Below are 18,211 nucleotides of genomic sequence, written 5' to 3' on the forward strand. Positions count from 1 at the left end.
TACCCTAACCTTCGACAAAAATGCATCCTGCCACCGCTGCCGGCAACAAGCTCCACTCACTACAGTGAGCCATCCCTCCCAAGCACTCCCAGCGGCTCTGCCGGCAACAAACTCCGCTCATTACACTGCGCTCCTTCTCGACCCGCTCAAGGCCGCTCCGAAGTGTAGTCCCCCGGCTGTCAGATGTGGCACAGTAGCGCTCACCACTCCTAATTGACGGCTCTGCCCTTCCGGCAGGGCAGTGCTGAGAAATGCCGACCGCAGTCTGTCACCTTCCTCCACCACTGACCAGGTACTGGGAGTGGAGGGCCCTCAACGCCACCACCAGGAACAGTCACCGCGGGATCACTGCAAGGGAGCAGAGGCCATCAGGTTCTGTGCTGCAGGGAGGCCGCTGCCGCCGCCTACAGGGCCTGTGAGGCTGGGGACAGGGAGACAGGCGGCTAGCCAATCACCAACAAGGGGCGTTAACCACCTATCAAACACCCTGTATCTTGGCTCCACCAGTACTTCCGGTGGCGTCAAGATACAATAATACCCTCCCAGTAGCACAGCAAGAAATAGTTTTTGTTTTTTTTTTATTTAGGGAGCCTTATTCATTTAATAAGCATCCTTTGGGCATGCTCTGTTCTAGCGAGCTAAGCTTTAGCACAAATTTTGGTGTAAATTCAGTCTATCTGCATAGCAACATGTTAACCCTTCAGGAGAGCCCCGTACAGTTGCATCATATACCATCATCTGTGAGGAGGAGGGGTATTGTCTCTCCTTGAGAAGAGAACCAAAAAGGTGAGTGAGGAGATTTATAAGGCCATGCATGCTCCTCTCGGTAATATGCAATTAAGGAAGATGGAACAATACCTCTGCAGCGCCACCTGTTGGATGACAGAATTCCTGCAAATCAATGTTCGACCCTTTATACAGATCTTAACAAAGATTGAGAATTGGAAACTAAGCCAAGGCCATCTTCCTAATTTGCATATTACCATCCTCTTGCACACACAACACACAGGTTGCGTTTTTTGCAGCTTAGCCCCATTCGCTTCCATGAACATCGAGCTGCATTGCCAGAGACAACCCATGGACAGCCTTCGGAAGAAAGCAAACATGTTCTTTCTATTCCCTTTCAACCCTTTTAATAAGTAACTCATCACTAATAAGCTTTGATAAAGAAGCAAGCAGTGCTTTAGAAATGTAGCATTTTCTGCATTAATTGAGTCTTCTTGGCGAATTTAAAACTGATTTAATCAGTTTTGCTGAATCTATATGAATAATCCCATATATCGGACGCCTATATTTCATTGAGTGTTACATTGTTGCAATCAAGCAAGTAGAGTGAATCAAATCAGTAGTGTAACCTGGAAGGTTAATGCTACTTGGCAGTTCTATAGTACAACATGTATTGTACTTGCAGCTGTGATATCAGTTTTGCCACAGTGTAAAGGTTGCAATTACTTTCGTTCATTAAGATAATTATTATTTGTATAATGAGCTTAATATCGCAAAATACCAGGGGATGAAAGCTGCCATTCTGCGCAGTACTCTACGTGCCTCTCGCTTGATATTGCTGGTATATATCATGCCAGTATCTGTTCATTTGCTCTTAATAATTCCCTATACTGTCAGGTTTCTTCTTGCCTGTCTATCTGACCCACTTCAGCCTATATCAGTGATTATCAGACTTGCACCGTGTCTGTGCTCTCATGCTGGCTGCTTCTCTCCTACCTTGGGCTCTGTTAGTTTCCATGAAAACTAAACTTGTACGATAACAAGATTGATTTACTAGACTCTGGAGCTGAACAAAGATCAACATGGAAGAGCTGGATCTGGGAGGAAGAGAAGGAGGTGATGGGGGGGCTACAGATAAAAGAGGGGGCTGGGGTCTCCGTTGCTAAGCTTTCGGGCTAGCAGTGAATTGATTTAGCAGCCTGTTACTTCTCTGGTTCTAATAAACTTGTGCTAACCCAAATACATATTTTGTAGTGCTTGATTTAATAAGCATTTAATTTGAAGTACAAAATGTACTTCTTTGTTTCCAAGAACAGGCTGATTATTTTATGATTAAAGTAACATATTATGCCAGTGTTGGTTTTGTCCCTTGTTCCTAAATTTGTTTTGTAGCTATATCATATGCTTTGTGTATTGGTCGCAGCAAATAGAAGGCGAACTATCACTTCATTAGAAGCAGTTACTGGATAACAGGTTGGTCCAACTTTTTGGCTGATTGCAGCTTTCAGACATCTGGGAACAGATTTTACAAGGTGGCGAACATCCTCCATACTCAACTCGACCCATGTCCGCTGTAGCAGCTCCGGCAGTTGGTGTACAATTTGCAGATAGGTGGGAACAGATCTCACAGCCCTTTCCTGCATATCCCAAACATGGTCAATGGGGTTACAGTTCGGTGAGTTTGGGGGCCAATGAAGTGTGGAAAATTCATTGTCACGTTCCTCTAACCACTCGATGACATGGAGTGTTATCCTGTTGAAAGATGGCAGTGTGTTTAGGAAAGACTTCCTGAAGATATGGGTGCAGATGGTCCCTGTGGCATTCACCATTCAAAGAATGTGGTATAATGAACAATACTCCTAGGTCATTCAAGGAAAATGCTTCCCAGACCATGACACCGCCATCAACGGCCTGTTGAAACTCAATAGTGCACCCAAGAGGTACAGCTTTATACTGTTTATGCCTGTTGGCAACCTCACTCTCCATATGGTTCAGCAGGAAATGGGACTTGTCACTACATTCGACATGCTGAATTGTGTCCAAGGTCTATTGACGTTTTATCTGAGCCTATGGGAGGCAGGGAGGTAACTATAGGGGATGCGGTTGCACCTGGTTCCAGGACTCTTAGGGGGCCCATAAGGCCTATCTTCTTTATATAGCGAGGCTAGTAGTATGAATAAAGCATTTTGCATTGGGACCCCAAATCTTCAAGTTAAACCTCTGGTATGGGTACAGATAGAGGAAGGAGGGCCCAGCTGAACTTTTGCACCTGGAACCCTGAGCCTTTTAGTTACGCCCCTGATGGGAGGCGTGGCTGGTGATAAGACAGGGCCATCAGGGGCACCATTGTTGGTCTCCCGCCTTTTAACCCCAGTTGATGCAAGCTATGCTGCATGGTCATTGAAGAAATTTGACTAACCTTCCCATTACTGTACTGCTAGGTCAGTTGCTCCACTATGGCACTTTATTTCTGACATACCAGATGTGCCACCTGACGCACACCTCTAAGATCAACCGAATGTAGCTGGACGCTGTGTCATCTTCTATCGGATGTCTGTCCATGGTTCAAACAGTCTTGGTACACTCTTGATACTGTAGTTCAGGAACAGCCAACAAGTGCGACTGTTTCAAAAATACTTGCCTTCTGCCTCGGGGAACCACATGTACCCACCTAAAGTAGTGATTGATCAGTGTGTGTGCGTGTGTGTGTATATATATATATATATATATATATATATATATATACACATATATATATACAGTGGCTTAACTTGAAGCTGCTGTGCCCCAATGCAAAATCTGGCTCCTGGGCCCATGTGCGACTGCAGCCTTTGCACCCCCTATGCTTATACCCTTGTATATATACACACAGGGTCACAGGGTATCCCAGTTAATGTTGTCACAGGGCAAATATTAAGGTAAGCTTCAAAGTACCGCTTATGTGCATTGCTTGCACCTGTTGCACTGGGCCACCATTGTGCTGAAAGTATATCCTACAAAATTCTGTGAGTGGTCATCAAGGTGTTGCTGAGTGAGCTGCAAGTATCGATATAGCAAGACGTTAATGCTGAACTGTTGCTGGTTGCGTCATGGTTCCAGCTCACCCAAATCTGTTGATTATACATGTTGAATTTGCACTCATCAGTCCATATAATGAAGATTGTAAAATCCAGATCCTGTTCTGCCTTCCATAACAGCCAGTCATAGTAAATAATGCATGAAATAAGTTTGGATGGTGCTCACCTCAACTTGTCCAACAGGCAGAGAAACTATTGTAGACATCCATCGGTGCTGCACGAAAGCTGTTGATCATCAGCAAAAGGAAATTAGTGGGAATAGTCTCGGCACTCAGACATGGATGGATAAAATCTTCATCTTTATTTCTTCACATTACAAGCAGCTTTATAGGCATGAAAGCTTCAACTTAATGAATACGTTTCAAGCAGGCTGACTGTTCGTAGTCATGACTAAGTCAGCCCAAACGCTGGACACAGGATTTTTCTCGAAGAAAGTCAAAACTGCTACCTCTACAACTACATAGCCACGTCATTGCTATTGCCGATTTGGGGGTTTCCAAACAACTTGTCCTGTCAGGTTGACTCTTCGGATAAGCCAGTTGATAAACATCCAGAATATTCTTGAACAATTCTAGTGCTTTTGACAACAATGTAGCGGCATCAGCAATGCAGTGAAACATACTTTACTATTTGCCCTGTCATAACATTACCTGGTACATAGAATTTAACAGGCTCTATATACCGCAACTTTGAAAATGGCAAAGTTTTTACGGTATACTACCCTTGATACACCAGCCTCGGTGCCCTAGATCTCACCCACAAACCCTGTCCCTGCCTCCTTGCCTCCAATCCTGGCTAACCCCAGGCGGGCAACTGGGCGGCAGTCCCTACTCTAACTAGGGACCGAAAAGGGATGCTGGCATACCAGGATGGAAAGGGTAGAATACCGACAGAAAAGGCAGGTGAAAATAACATGAATAATACTAAGCTGAACTGAGGCAGATGGAAAAACCTGGCGGATAATAGCAAGGTATAGCAGACAAGATGACAGAAGCAGGAGACCAACCGAGGCAGACTAGCTGGCACATTGAGGGAAACCAGTAATTGCAAGTCTCTGCTCGACCCTTAAACAAAAGCCTCTGCCCAGGGGCGGAGAGAGGGAGACAGCCAACTCCCAACAGACATAATAAAAGGGAGTTCGTGCACGGCAGCTGCACTCAGAGATGTGCGTGCGCACGGTGCCGTGCGCCACCAGCACCATGCTGCCCATGCCGGCCAGGCACCCGTGCCCCCAGAAGCCAGACAACAAGCCGGGGGGACGTGACCCGACCGCGGGACCCCGCACACCGCCGCCCGGGAAGGACCAGCAACCGCCGCATGGAACAAAAGTCTATAGTAAGTTCAGCTTGGCTACATAACAGTAATCATAGTATCAGTCATTTCTTACACCAGCTTCCCTTAAGCCCCATTTACACGCAAAGATGATCACTCAAAATTTGTTCAAAAGATAAGGAGAATAACTGTTTAAGCAATCATTTTGTGTAAACTGCTAATGGGCACTAATGCCCATTAACAGCTTATTACCTTCATTTCCATGTAAATAAGCCTCCCTGAGCTGTATGCAGAGAACAGCAGGTAGTCTGTTATCTGCATACAGTCCTTTTGTTCTGCTGCAGGACTGCAGATGAATACAATGTTATGAGTGCTCCATGGAGAATCACAGCATGCAGTCCCTGCTATGAGATCTCCGTCTTAAGGATGGATTTTAAACTCAACTAAAAATCATCATTCGGACGAAAAGCAAAAGATGGTGGCATTTACATGCAATGATTATCGCTCAAAATACATTTTTTGAGTGAATTTGGAGCGATAATCGTTGTGTGTAAATGGGGCTTAACTCTGTTAAGCTCACATTAGTTTTTATCGCTAACTAAACATCCAGTACAAAACCAGCTTTTGTCTTGAATTGCTTTACATTTTTAGAGCTATTTATTCTTTTGTGTCCCCGCTGCAGTAAGTTGCCAGCTTCCCCTTCTTTTTATTTTCGTAAATTCACTTTCTATTAAGTTTTAACAAAGGTAATCATACATATGAAATCGCATTGACATTTACATGAAGTCATATGGAAAACAAAAACAACAGAAATAATCTGATATGTTACTAAGTAACAGTGCTTTAAAGCTGGTTAAGGAAGACGGGAAGGGGGGATGGAAGGGAGAAGAGGGGGGAGCGGTTAATGCTAAAAAAAACAAAGACTAAACTCCTATCTTCTAAGCAATTCAGCAATAAAATTACTTGTCAAATATGAGTACATACAGAAAAGTTATGAATGGGATACAGAGACTAAATCCTTAGCATTACGGAAATTTAGCCCTGTTGACCAAATCTCAGTAAAAAGAGTATGTTGTCTCTCGGGCCAGCTAGTGATCTCCTCGAATTTAGCAATCTTGTCAACCCAGACATCAAAGGAAGGAGGTTGGGGTTATAGCCAACTAAAGATAGGGGAGGCAACTTTTCTACAAACGTTTGTTCAATCTAATTCAAAAAGTAGGCAATGTGAGGTTAGGTCCACCATGTGTGTGAGAAGGAAACAAGATTAATTTTACAGAGCAAACACATCTTTGCTTCTTAAAGCTTGTACTCATATGGTAGCTCTAGTGTTTTATAACACCCAGTTAAAAGTTTCTAATCTGGTTTCCTGTAAAAGAACACAGGGAGGCACCATGAGAAGGCGTTAGTCTGTTAACTATCAATCACTAAGAGATTCGTAATTAACAGACTACACTGAGGAGGGGGTTGGACCCGATGACCCTGGAGGTCCCTTCCAACTCTACCATTCTATGAATCTAGGATCTCAAGTTCTCTTTCCCAAGAGAGTAATAGGGTAGGTTAAGAAAATGAGGGTTCTACAACAAAGTTATGTTACTTGAAAATTTTCCTTAGGGGGCCTATCCACTACAGTTCTTTTTCACTGCGAAATTTGCAGCGTTTTTTTTCCTCCAGGTGTCTATGGGACTTGTTAATGTTAAAATCACAATGCGGCAAAATCACAATTTCGTGGTAAATCGCGTTTTCGTGTTGCGATTTTAACATTAACAAGTCCCATAGACACCTGGAAAAAAAACGTTGCAAATTTCACAGTGAAAACGTAACGGTAGTGGGTAGGCCCCCTAAGGATGGAGTTTTAGTAGCCAAAATGTTTTCAAACTCTGTCAAGGCTCTATTTATTGGAAAAGTTTTTACAATGTGATTACAAATATTTTTGAAATGATTGTAGTGGAGGAAGGTTGGCTGGAGATGAATGGATAGGCCCTGGAATGACAAGTCATCTGGCACTGACCAGTCTCTTAAAATCTCAAAAATAGAGAAACTCCATTTGTTCCACATATTTTGATAAACAGAATTTGCATTAGCAGTGAGAAAGGGGATTAGATGTGTAGGGAGGCAGGGTAAGCTGGCTTCCTCTTCTTGACACTTTGGTACTACCCTCGAAATAATGCAGTTGATTGCCTATGGCAGGATTATTCCCCAGGCATGACAAGCTCCCATTTTCCCAGCAACTGCACTTCTCACCTCTCAACACTTTCTCTTACTGTTCAGGCTTAAAAGCCTTCCCTGGACCATCTACACTAGGACAGTGACACCCTTTACTGCGAAAAACAGGTGTGCCGGATCAAGATGTGGCGGCAGTGTCTCTATATATTACATATGGACAAGTGAAGCTTATAAGACCAACTAATATGAAATACATTTCTGTACATCGTACATTTAGGTTTGTAGAGGACCATGGAAGCAGTGATAAAAATAAGGCCCCTTTCAGGTGCTACTTGACACCACATACTCCTGACAACTTGCAACAACAAGCCCTGGAGTACTTATCCCATTTTCATAACTTGAGTATTTTCCAGTTCTTTGTTTGCTAACCTTGCTGCACCTGTGGAAAACCACATCCCTGTGCATGGTTTACCATGCATTGAAATAAAGAGAAAATCATGAGCTCTAAGCCGAGAAAGTGACATTTTTTAGTTGGCAAGTGGGCATATTTTCTCTGAATTGGATCAGGGACAGCCTTTGGGGTGTGCAACCTGCAACTACACAAGGTGCATCACTCAAATAAGATGAAAGGGGTGCCACTGGGCCTCACTGCTAAGACTACATTGGGTGGAGGAGGTTGACTTCTGTAATAAATACACATGCTGCCCCAAGCCTGATGCGCTGATTTGTCCGTACATTCTTGTATAGTAGAGCTTCTTCATTTCTCTCCCCACTGGGAGCCAACAATCATGATACTCTGAATATTGAGTGGGGCCATGGCTGTGCCATTCCATTCTTTTCAGTAGGGCTGATGGTTGACTATCATTCAGCTTCAGTGAAATGAATGGAGTGGCACCATACATGTGTGGCCCCCAGCTCCTTTAAATGGGATATCACTCCAGACTGGTTCAGCGATCCCAGAGTGGCAAGAAGATGGCGACAAGGGATCATCATTTTCCAGATAAGTGGGGTCTAAGAGGTGGAATGCTATATAGAAGTGGGGGAAAAAAGGGGATGGAGTGGAGCAACCCCAGTATGGAGAAATATGAAGTGAGAAACCTGGAGCTTAGTAGAAGGGATAGAATGGAGGCGGCTTTTTTTTCTCAGGAAGGTGCAGCCCACCTACAAAACATTCTACCTATTAGGTAAACATGTAGAATCGCAGACAAAGAATAGAAATCAAACAAATATATAATTGTTTGGAGGGGTGACTATGGCGCATATGACGACTGTCATATGTATTTGCCAAAAGAAGTATTTGTTTATTAATAAGACCAGTCTCTAAACACGTTTCGAGGTATATAAACCTCTTCCTCAGCACTTGCCCAGAATACACATCCTCAACGGTGTATGTTAGGAAAGATTCTTTCAGCACTGAGGGTCCAGATATGCGTTATGTTTTCCTGAAAATCGATGCAGCTGGGTCTATTGTAACTTTAGCTAATGTCTATCTCCCTAACCAGGAACAGGTCACGTGTGCATCAAGAATTCTACAAACACTGGCGGAATTCGTGGGAGGCTCCAGGATCATACTAGATGGTGAGTTCATCCTGGTGTTGGACCCGGAGATGGACAAGTCGTCAGGAAGGACTTCCATCTCTCAAGCAGCGCTTTGCACATTCAAAAGTATGCTAGATGCAATGCATCTGGTCAACCTGTGGAGGATCCTTCACCCGGGGGTCAGGGATTACACATTCCATTCCTCGGGCCCACAACTCCTATAGTAGGATAGACTTACTATTAGTCTCACAGAGTTTTTGGACTGCTCCCTGAGATGCTCCCAGGGCAATTTTATATGGTCCAATCATGCGCCGGTCTATGGTGAATTTTCGAACTGGGACGGTCGCACGGGGGGCTTCTCCTGGAGGCTCAACGACAATCTGCTTAAAGATGCCCTGTGTATACTAGACATTAAAAAAGCGATAGCAGAGTTTAAAGGAACTCACCAGAGCGACAACACAGGAGCTCCCATACAATGGGAAGCACTGAAATGCGTCCTTAGGGAAGTCCTGATCGCTCATGGCTTGAGACTTAAAAAAGATAACTCTGCAAAATTGTGCAATCTAATACAAAGTCTACAGTCCAAAGATGCAGCTAATAAATGGTCCCAACGGGAAATCCTCAAGGTAGAAATCCCCACACTAAGACAACAAATTTTGAGCATTCTTGACCAATGGTCCCTGGCTTCTAGGGACAGGTTACGCCATGGTTCCTTTGAGTTTGGGTACAAGTGTGGAAGGTGGTTAGCAAGAACTCTTCATCCCAGAGCACCCTTAATGTACATTCTCAAAATCCAGTCAGGTGGGGGAGGTCAGGTCCACTCTACCTCAGACATCCTAGAGGAATTCAAGAGCTACTACAACAATCTCTATAACATCAAAGGGGACCCTCAGTCCGGTAACCAAAGTGTGATAGCAGAGACCGAGGCATACCTCGACCTTAACAGTCCTGACAGTATGAGGAATGAGGAGTCTGGGGACTTGGAGATGGATTTTTCCTCTTCCAAACTCTCAGAATCCATTAAAAATGTAAAAATGGGTAGGAGCCTGGGCTACGATGGCTTCACAGCCAGATTTTATAAACTGTTTCAGGAAAAGATCTCCCCTCTGGTACTGAGGGCCTTTAAGGCAGTGGGGCGTGGGTGCCCATTCCCGGCCCAGGCTCTTTTAGCGCATATTTCTGTCATCACCAAACCGGGCAAGGATGCCTCATTGTGCTCTAATTATAGACCAAATTTCCCTTCTCAACATAGACATCAAATTATTCGCAAAACAGATTACGTCGTGCCTACAAGCCACCATCCCATACTTGATCCACAAGGAGCAGGTGGGCTTTGCCCCAGGTAGAGAAGCTAGGGATAACACGATCAAATCCTTGTCTTCAATAGCCAACATTTCAACAGTGTCCTGTGTCTCTTGGCAGTTGACTCAGAGAAGGTATTCGACAGGGTAAGTTGGAACTTTCTGTCTGCCATCCTGGTTAAGATTGGTGTTGGCCTATGAATGCATGAGCGGATCATGCCCCTGTATCGTGGCCCCTCTGCCAGAATAAGAGTCAACGGGGGCCCTGTCAGATGCCTTTCAAATATGGAACGGGACCAGGCAGGGATGTGCTCTGTGCCCGTTTCTATATGCCCTCACCATGGAAGCAATGGCTAACACGATTCGCCAAAACATTTCGATTTTGGGATATCGCATTGGGGACATGGAACATTAAAATGTCTGTCTTTGCGGATGATCTGCTCCTTTATCCAACACAAGCATCAGACTACCAGCAGTACATCAAGAATTTAAATGCTTCAGTAAAATTAGTAATTGTAAGGTAAATGCCCAAAAATCAGAAATACTAAATGTCTCATTGCTACAGGCCGAGGCGTTACATTTAGAGGGCCAGTTCTCCCTCCGCTGGAGTCACTCAGCAATAAAATAATTGGGCCTACGACTACCGGTGGTTGTCTCCCAGGTGTTTAAATTAAACTTATATACTTAATACCATTCGCTACTAACTTAGAGAGAGTGCTCAATAAATGGAAATCCTTACTCCTCTCCTGGAGCTAGAGGATCAATGCCTTCAAGATGGTTTCTTTACCCAGGTTCCTCTATCTTTGTCAGACGATCCCACTAAAACTCCCGAGCTCTTATTTAAAGAAACTGTGCTCCCTAGTCACGACATTTGTATGGAGAGGGAGGAACCCTTGAATGCTTTTTTACCTTCTCACAAGAGTTAAAGAGGTGGAGGGACTGGGTTTACCCGACCTGTCCCTCTATAACAAAGCCAGCATTGCTGACTGTATGTTGGATCTTCTCAAGAAAGAGAGCTCGAAACTGTGGGTGGAGGCGGAACATGCGATGGTGCTGGGGTCCCTATTGGGTGCAGTTTGGTTTCCACCCAGGTTCATAGGCTCAATCCTCAACATCTCCCCTTTTCTTGAACAACTTCTTAGAGATTGGGCAGAGTTTGCGCCATTCAACGGCCTGGAGTCAGTCCCCGGACCCCTCCGGAACCGATCATACCGATCCCTCGCCTCCAGGACATAATGACTCCTTTGGGCCTGAGGCCGCTAGCAGAGACTATGGGGGAGGGGGACCTCGCCCCGTTTGTGGTTTGCAATATTTTCAACTGAGGGGTTTCGTGGGGTCCTTGACCCCCTGAATCTTTCTGGCCCCCTCACTCCATTTGAGCAAATATGTGTGTCACCAGTTTCCCAGGGACACATGATATCCAGAATATATAGGCTGCTGCTGACTCTGGAGACAGAGTCCCAGATGCCTGCTTATGTGGCCACCTGGGAGAGTGAGCTGGGTCGGAGCCTTGTGCGGGAGGACTGTGAGAGGGCCTGGGACCTGTGCCACAAACTTTTATCCGCATGTAAATTGCAAGACCTAAATTTCAAGGTTCTGTCTCGGTGGTATAGGACCCCTAATTATTAACACAGAATTTCACCTCTTACGTCACCCACGTGTTGGAGGTGTAATAGAGACAGAGGGGACATGTCCCACATTTGGTGGAGCTGTCCTATGGTGGCCACCCTGTGGAGAAAAGTGATGGAGGTCTACAACACTATCTGCTCGCCACAGGTGATATTAACCATAGAAATGGCCCTGCTCTCAGTCTTCCCCAGGTCCTATCAAAAAGACCAAAAGCAGTATTCTGCATTTCTTCATCCTAACGACCAGAAGAATTATACCAAGATTGTGGCGACCCACCACCCCACCGTCAAGGGTGATGTGGGCCAAGGAGCTCAATGAACTTATACGCTTCGATGAGATGAAGACAGATGAGAGTAGAGCCCATGAAGAGTTCTATAAAATATGGCAGGTGGGGATCTCTTTCTGTTCCTCGGAGAGATTCAAAGCGTGGGTAGATACGGGACAGATATAGAGAGTGGATCTGCTGACTCCAACCGCAAGTGGGCATTGGCGCCACTCTCTGTTCTGCGGGTCCAGTCCCTCCCTCTTCCACCCCCTAACCACCTCACCTATCGTACCCTTGTCTAGTTGTCTGGTGTCTGTTGAGTCTTCAACTGTTTTACAAGTTGTTTCTTTTTGTTTTCTGTTTGTGTAATACCTAATTTTTTTATTTTTTTCTTGATGTTTACTTGATGTTGGATTTGGTAATGCCGTGACAGGCGTTCACTGAGCTCTTAGAGTTTAAGACTTTTTCTTCTGCAATTTATGCGAGCTCATACAATATATTTGTAATGTTGAAAGATGTGAACAAAAATCTTTTAAACCAAAATACGTGTCAAAGTCTGCATAAAATCGTGAAAATTTTAGTGTAGATTTGCTGTTGATTTTTTCCACTGTAGAAAAATCGCAGTAAATCTATCTTGTGTAAACATGCCCTAAGGGTGGGCCACTTGTTTTGTCTTTGCCCCCATGCTAACATTTGCCCAGCCGGCCCTGTGCTACGCTACACTCAGTACAGCTGAGACTCACATTTGTTGCCTAAGACGACATTCCAGCACCGTTTTACCTTGTTTTTCTTAATATGATGGAAGGGGGCACCAAAAATTAATTTTGCACAGGGTGCCATCTAATCTAGAGCTGGTCCTGCATGGGGTTATAATAATGTGACAGTAAGGGTATAACCACTGTGACCCCAGCTTATCCTGTCGTCCATTCTTCCCTTAGACAGGCATACATGGATCTCTCCATTGTATGGAGATAAGGAGGCGGCTGACTACTCAGTTGTGTCTGTGTCACAAATTAGAAAGAAGGAGACAGCACAAATAAAAGAAAAAGACTGTGCAGCATATACCATACATGACATAAATGACTCTTGGAATCCGATAACGCTACATCAGGAAATTTGCAGAGGGTTAGAGCGTAAAACGTGCACCGACTACATCGCCTCATGACAAGATTACGCTTTTTTCTCAAATGTGATAATTACATTTTCCATAAATCGTGGAGGCCCTGGGAATGATTATATGTTTTCTAGGAATTAAGTTACTAAAGTGTCTCCAAATAACAGATCAGCCCGTAGGATTTATAAAGGACTCGGCAACAGTTTCTGCAACCTGGAAGAAATGTGGACGTTCTGTAGATTTCATTATCTCGTAAGTCGGCAGTATGGTTTATTAACCTTCAACTCTCTATATCTTGTATGCAATGCCCAAATGCTCGGCCGCATAGTTTAACCCCTTAAAGACAAAGCCATTTTTAGTTTTTTCATTTCTGTTTTCTCCTCCCCACTTTCAAAACATACAAAATTTTTGCATTTTTTCATCAACCTTGTTTTTTGCGGGACGAGTTGTACTTTCCAATGATACCATATAATGTATAATATAATGTACTGAATGTACTGAAAAGCTTTCACACATTTCTAAGTCAGGTAAAAAAATTTTTAAAAATCACAATCATGTCATCTTTTGGAGGGAGGGGGTGTTTTTAGGACATACACGGTGAGGCAAAAATGACGTTAATTTTATTCTGTGGGGGATTATGGTGATACCAAATTTATAGAGTTTTTTTTTGTTGTACTACTTTTAAAAAATAAAAAAAAACTTTTTTCTTTAAATTGTTGTGACCTTCTTCTTACCGCCATAGTTTTTACATTTTTCAAATGACGTAGTTGTGCTAAGGTTTATTTTCTTCTTGTGGGACGACCTATGGTCGCTATTGATTGTACCCATTTTAGGGTACATATAACTTATTGATTGCTTTTTATTACATTTTTGCTTGGGAAATGATAAAAAAAAAAACTATTCTGGGATTGTGTATTTTTATTCCTTTGGCGTTCAACACGTGGGATAAATTTGGACACAGTTGGATACCAAATATGTCTATTATTTTGATTTGTTTCTTTATATGCATATACTGGTAAAAGTTTTTTTTCTACTTTTATCATTTTTATTTTTTAATACCTAATGAAACTACTTTTTTTTTTGCTTTTTTAATTGCTCTATAGGGGACTTGAACTTGCAATTGCTTTATTGCTTATGTAATGTACTGTTATACTTCAGTATATTCTTTTTCTGCAGACATTCTGTTCTAAGTCCTGCCACAGGCTACTGATTTGCAGGAATGCTGCCTTCCAATAGGTGGCGCTACAGAGGTATTGCTCCATTTGCCTTATTTGCATATATTTCCCAGAGAAGAATGCATGGCCTTATAAGTCTCCACACTCACCTTCTATGTGCTGTCCTTAAGAGCGATGATACCCATCCTGATTCACGTCATAGGCCTCACACTAAGCAAGCCAGAATCCTACTGCACACTGATGAGGGGCAAACACCTTGAAACGGCTGTCTGTGTACGGATTTCTGCCTTTCGGTCAATTCCCAATCATTGTCATAAACACTTGTTTAAAGGGTCAGACATTGATTTGCAGGAATGCTGCTATCTAACAGATGGCGCTGCAGAGGTGTTGTTCCATTTTCCTTACTTGCTTATTAGGCAGAAATACATGGCAGCCCTGAGAGACTGTGGGAATCCATTTAAATTAATTGACAGAGGCATCTAAAGGTGTAAAGGGGTTGTACCCAGGTATACAGTTATCTCTTATCCATTTATGATTGGTGGGGGTCTGACAGCTGGGACCCCCATCAATCTCATGAACGGAGGTCTTAGAGGTCCAAACATGAATGGAGCTGCGATCGTGCATGTATACCATGGCTTCATGCATTTCAATTACAGCACTGTATATTGCCAAGGACTTGTACTCTGCAATTTCCAGCTCTCTGTTGAAATGGATGGAGAAGTAGTGCATTTGTGTGACTCCGCTGTATCCATGCAGGGACCTTTGGCACCCATGTTTTCAGTATCAATGGGGGTCCCAGCGATCGGACATCCACAGATCATAAGATTATAAAGTCATCCCCTATCCTCGGGATAGGAGATAACTTTCTAACCTAGCACCTTTAATGGCTGTTATCAGGTGTTGGCTATTGGGCCTTACAAGGGTGACAAAGTCGTGTTGCTACAAATCGCATGTATGTGAAGCCCATGCTTTCCTATGGGATAATTCACACATGCGATGTTCTGTAGCATGCAACATCCCGACGCAAAAACCTTGCGGATCCCATGATATGTATGCGACTCATGAGGTTTTGTAGCCCATGTTTCCCTATGGAGCCTTTCTCTTCCTTCAGCCCTAACTGCAGAAACATTTTTTTAAAAAGTATACATCACCTTAGAAGTGCTGTTATCTCCGGCGTGTGTTCTCCCTGGCACTGTTCTCTCTTTCATCTCTTCTGGCTGGGGTTTGAAAAATAATCGCCTTCTCGAAGTGCTCCCTCTGATTGGCTTGATGCTTACCCAATCACAGCCAGCACTTGATGAACCAATCACAGCCATTCATTGAGCGCTGGCTCTGATTGGCTAAGCGTCAGCCAATCACAGCCAGCGCTTTCAGGAAATCCCCCGAAAATTCTTGCATGTGGTGCTACAAAGTCGTGTGATGTTTGTTGTAGGACCACATGTGACTTTGTAGCACTACAAAATCATGGTATCATCACGACAAACCACAGCGATATCACACGGACAAGCGATGTGATATCACTGAGATTTTCTCGTGGCGATGCCGTATCACCAGTGTGGACGAGGCCTTACAGATAGACCCTGCTAACTTCAGAATGGATCAGTAGTAGAGTCCCAGAAAACCCTTTACTTGATGACTTATATTAATAAACACATTTTTGCATATATGAGAACATTATACCCCTATATTAGGGATAAAAATACACAATATACTTGATTTTATTAGACTTGAAACTTGGTTGTGCCATTAAATCAAGCGAGCATGCATCCAGTGTTCGTCGGTGCAATGTGTTGACCGCAACATGCATTACTATTATAGATATGAGTATGTGGCGGCATCTCGTTGCAGCGCTGATTCAAAGGCTGCAGTAAAATCTGATAGAACAGACATTCACCAGATGGACCCGGCTGCCATGCGCTGTTGATAAATTACCCGCGGCTATAAAATGTCCTTTCTTTCCCAAGTTCATGAGGCATAAAGCTGAAAAACTTAGGAATGTATTAAATCTATGGAGAATAATACATAACGCCATGACATGTGACATTTTACTCATCTCCAATAAAAATGTAACTGGACATACTGTACGTGAGGAAGAGACAGATTCTTCTCCATTCCCCGAATGGTAATAACTAGAGATGAGCGAACACCAAAATGTTCGGGTGTTCGTTATTCGTAACGAACTTCCCGTGATGCTCGAGGGTTCGTTTCGAACAACGAACCCCATTGAAGTCAATGGGCGACCAGAACATTTTTGTATTTTGCCGATGCTCGCTAAGGTTTTCATGTGTGAAAATCTGGGCAATTCAGGAAAGTGATGGGAATGACACAGTGACGGATAGGGCAGGCGAGGGGCTACATGTTGGGCTGCATCCTAAGTTCACAGGTCCCACTATTAAGCCACAATAGCGGCAAGAGTGGGCCCCCCCCCCCTCCCAACAACTTTTACTTCTGAAAAGCGCTCATTAGCATGGCATACCTTTGCTAAGCACCACACTACCTCCAACAAAGCACAATCACTGCCTGCATGACACTCCACTGCCACTTCTCCTGAGTTACATGCTGCCCAACCGCACCCCCTCCCCCCCACAGCGCACACCAAAGTGTCCCTGCGCAGCCTTCAGCTGCCCTCATGCCACACCACGCTCATGTCTATTTAGAATTGTGTCTGCCATGACGAGGGACCGCAGGCATACACTGCAGAGGTTGGCACGGCTAGGCAGCGACCCTCTTTAAAAGTGGCGGAGCGATAGCCCACAATGCTGTACAGAAGCAATGAGAAATAGAATCCTGTGCCACCGCCATCTGGAGCTGCACACGTGGGCATAGCAATGGGGAACCTATGTGCCACACACTATTCATTCTGTCAAGGTGTCTGCATGCCCCAGTCAGACCGGGCTTTTTAATTCATAGACACAGGCAGGTACAACTCCCTATTGTGAAGTCCCTGTCGACCCACAGCATGGGTGGCTCCCTGGAACCCACCGGCGGTACACAAAAATATCCCATTGCATTGCCCAACACAGCTGAGGTAGTAATGTCGTGCGTAATACAGGTGGGCTTCGGCCCACACTGCATGCCCCAGTCAGACTGGGATTCTTTACAAGTGGACACATGTAGGTTTAACTCCCTGTGGACCCACTGCCTGGGTGGGTGCCAGGAAGCCACCGGCGGTACATAGAAATATCCCATTGCATTGCCCAACACAGCTGAGGTAGTAATGTCGTGCGTAATACAGGTGTGCTTCGGCCCACACTGCATGCCCCAGTCAGACTGGGATTCTTTACAAGTGGACACATGTAGGTTTAACTCCCTGTGGACCCACTGCCTGGGTGGGTGCCAGGAAGCCACCGGCGGTACATAGAAATATCCCATTGCATTGCCCAACACAGCTGAGGTAGTAATGTCGTGCGTAATACAGGTGGGCTTCGGCCCACACTGCATGCCCCGGTCAGACGGGTTCTTTAGAAGTGTACAGATGTATTAAAAACTCAGTGTGCACCTACAGCATGGGTGGCTCCCTGGAACCCACCGGCGGTACACAAAAATATCCCATTGCATTGCCCAACACAGCTGAGGTAACGTCAGCTGTAATGCAGGTGGGCTAAAAATTAATTTGATTACACTGTAGGCGAGGGCCCACACAAATTGCTGTATCAACAGTACTAATGTACATCCCAAAAATTGGCCATGGCCAGCCAAGAGGGCAGGTGAAACCCATTAATCGCTTTGGTTAATGTGGCTTAAGTGGTAACTAGGCCTGGAGGCAGCCCAGTGTAACGAAAAATTGGTTCAAGTTAAAGTTCCAATGCTTTTAAGCGCATTGAAACTTATAAAAATTGTTCTGAAAAATTATTTGAGTGAGCCTTGTGGCCCTAAGAAAAATTGCCCGTTCAGCGTGATTACGTGAGGTTTCAGGAGGTGGAGCAGGAGGAGGAGGAGGAGGAATATTA

This window comes from Eleutherodactylus coqui, chromosome 10, assembly GCF_035609145.1.
Source record: "Eleutherodactylus coqui strain aEleCoq1 chromosome 10, aEleCoq1.hap1, whole genome shotgun sequence".
NCBI lineage: Eukaryota > Metazoa > Chordata > Amphibia > Anura > Eleutherodactylidae > Eleutherodactylus > Eleutherodactylus coqui.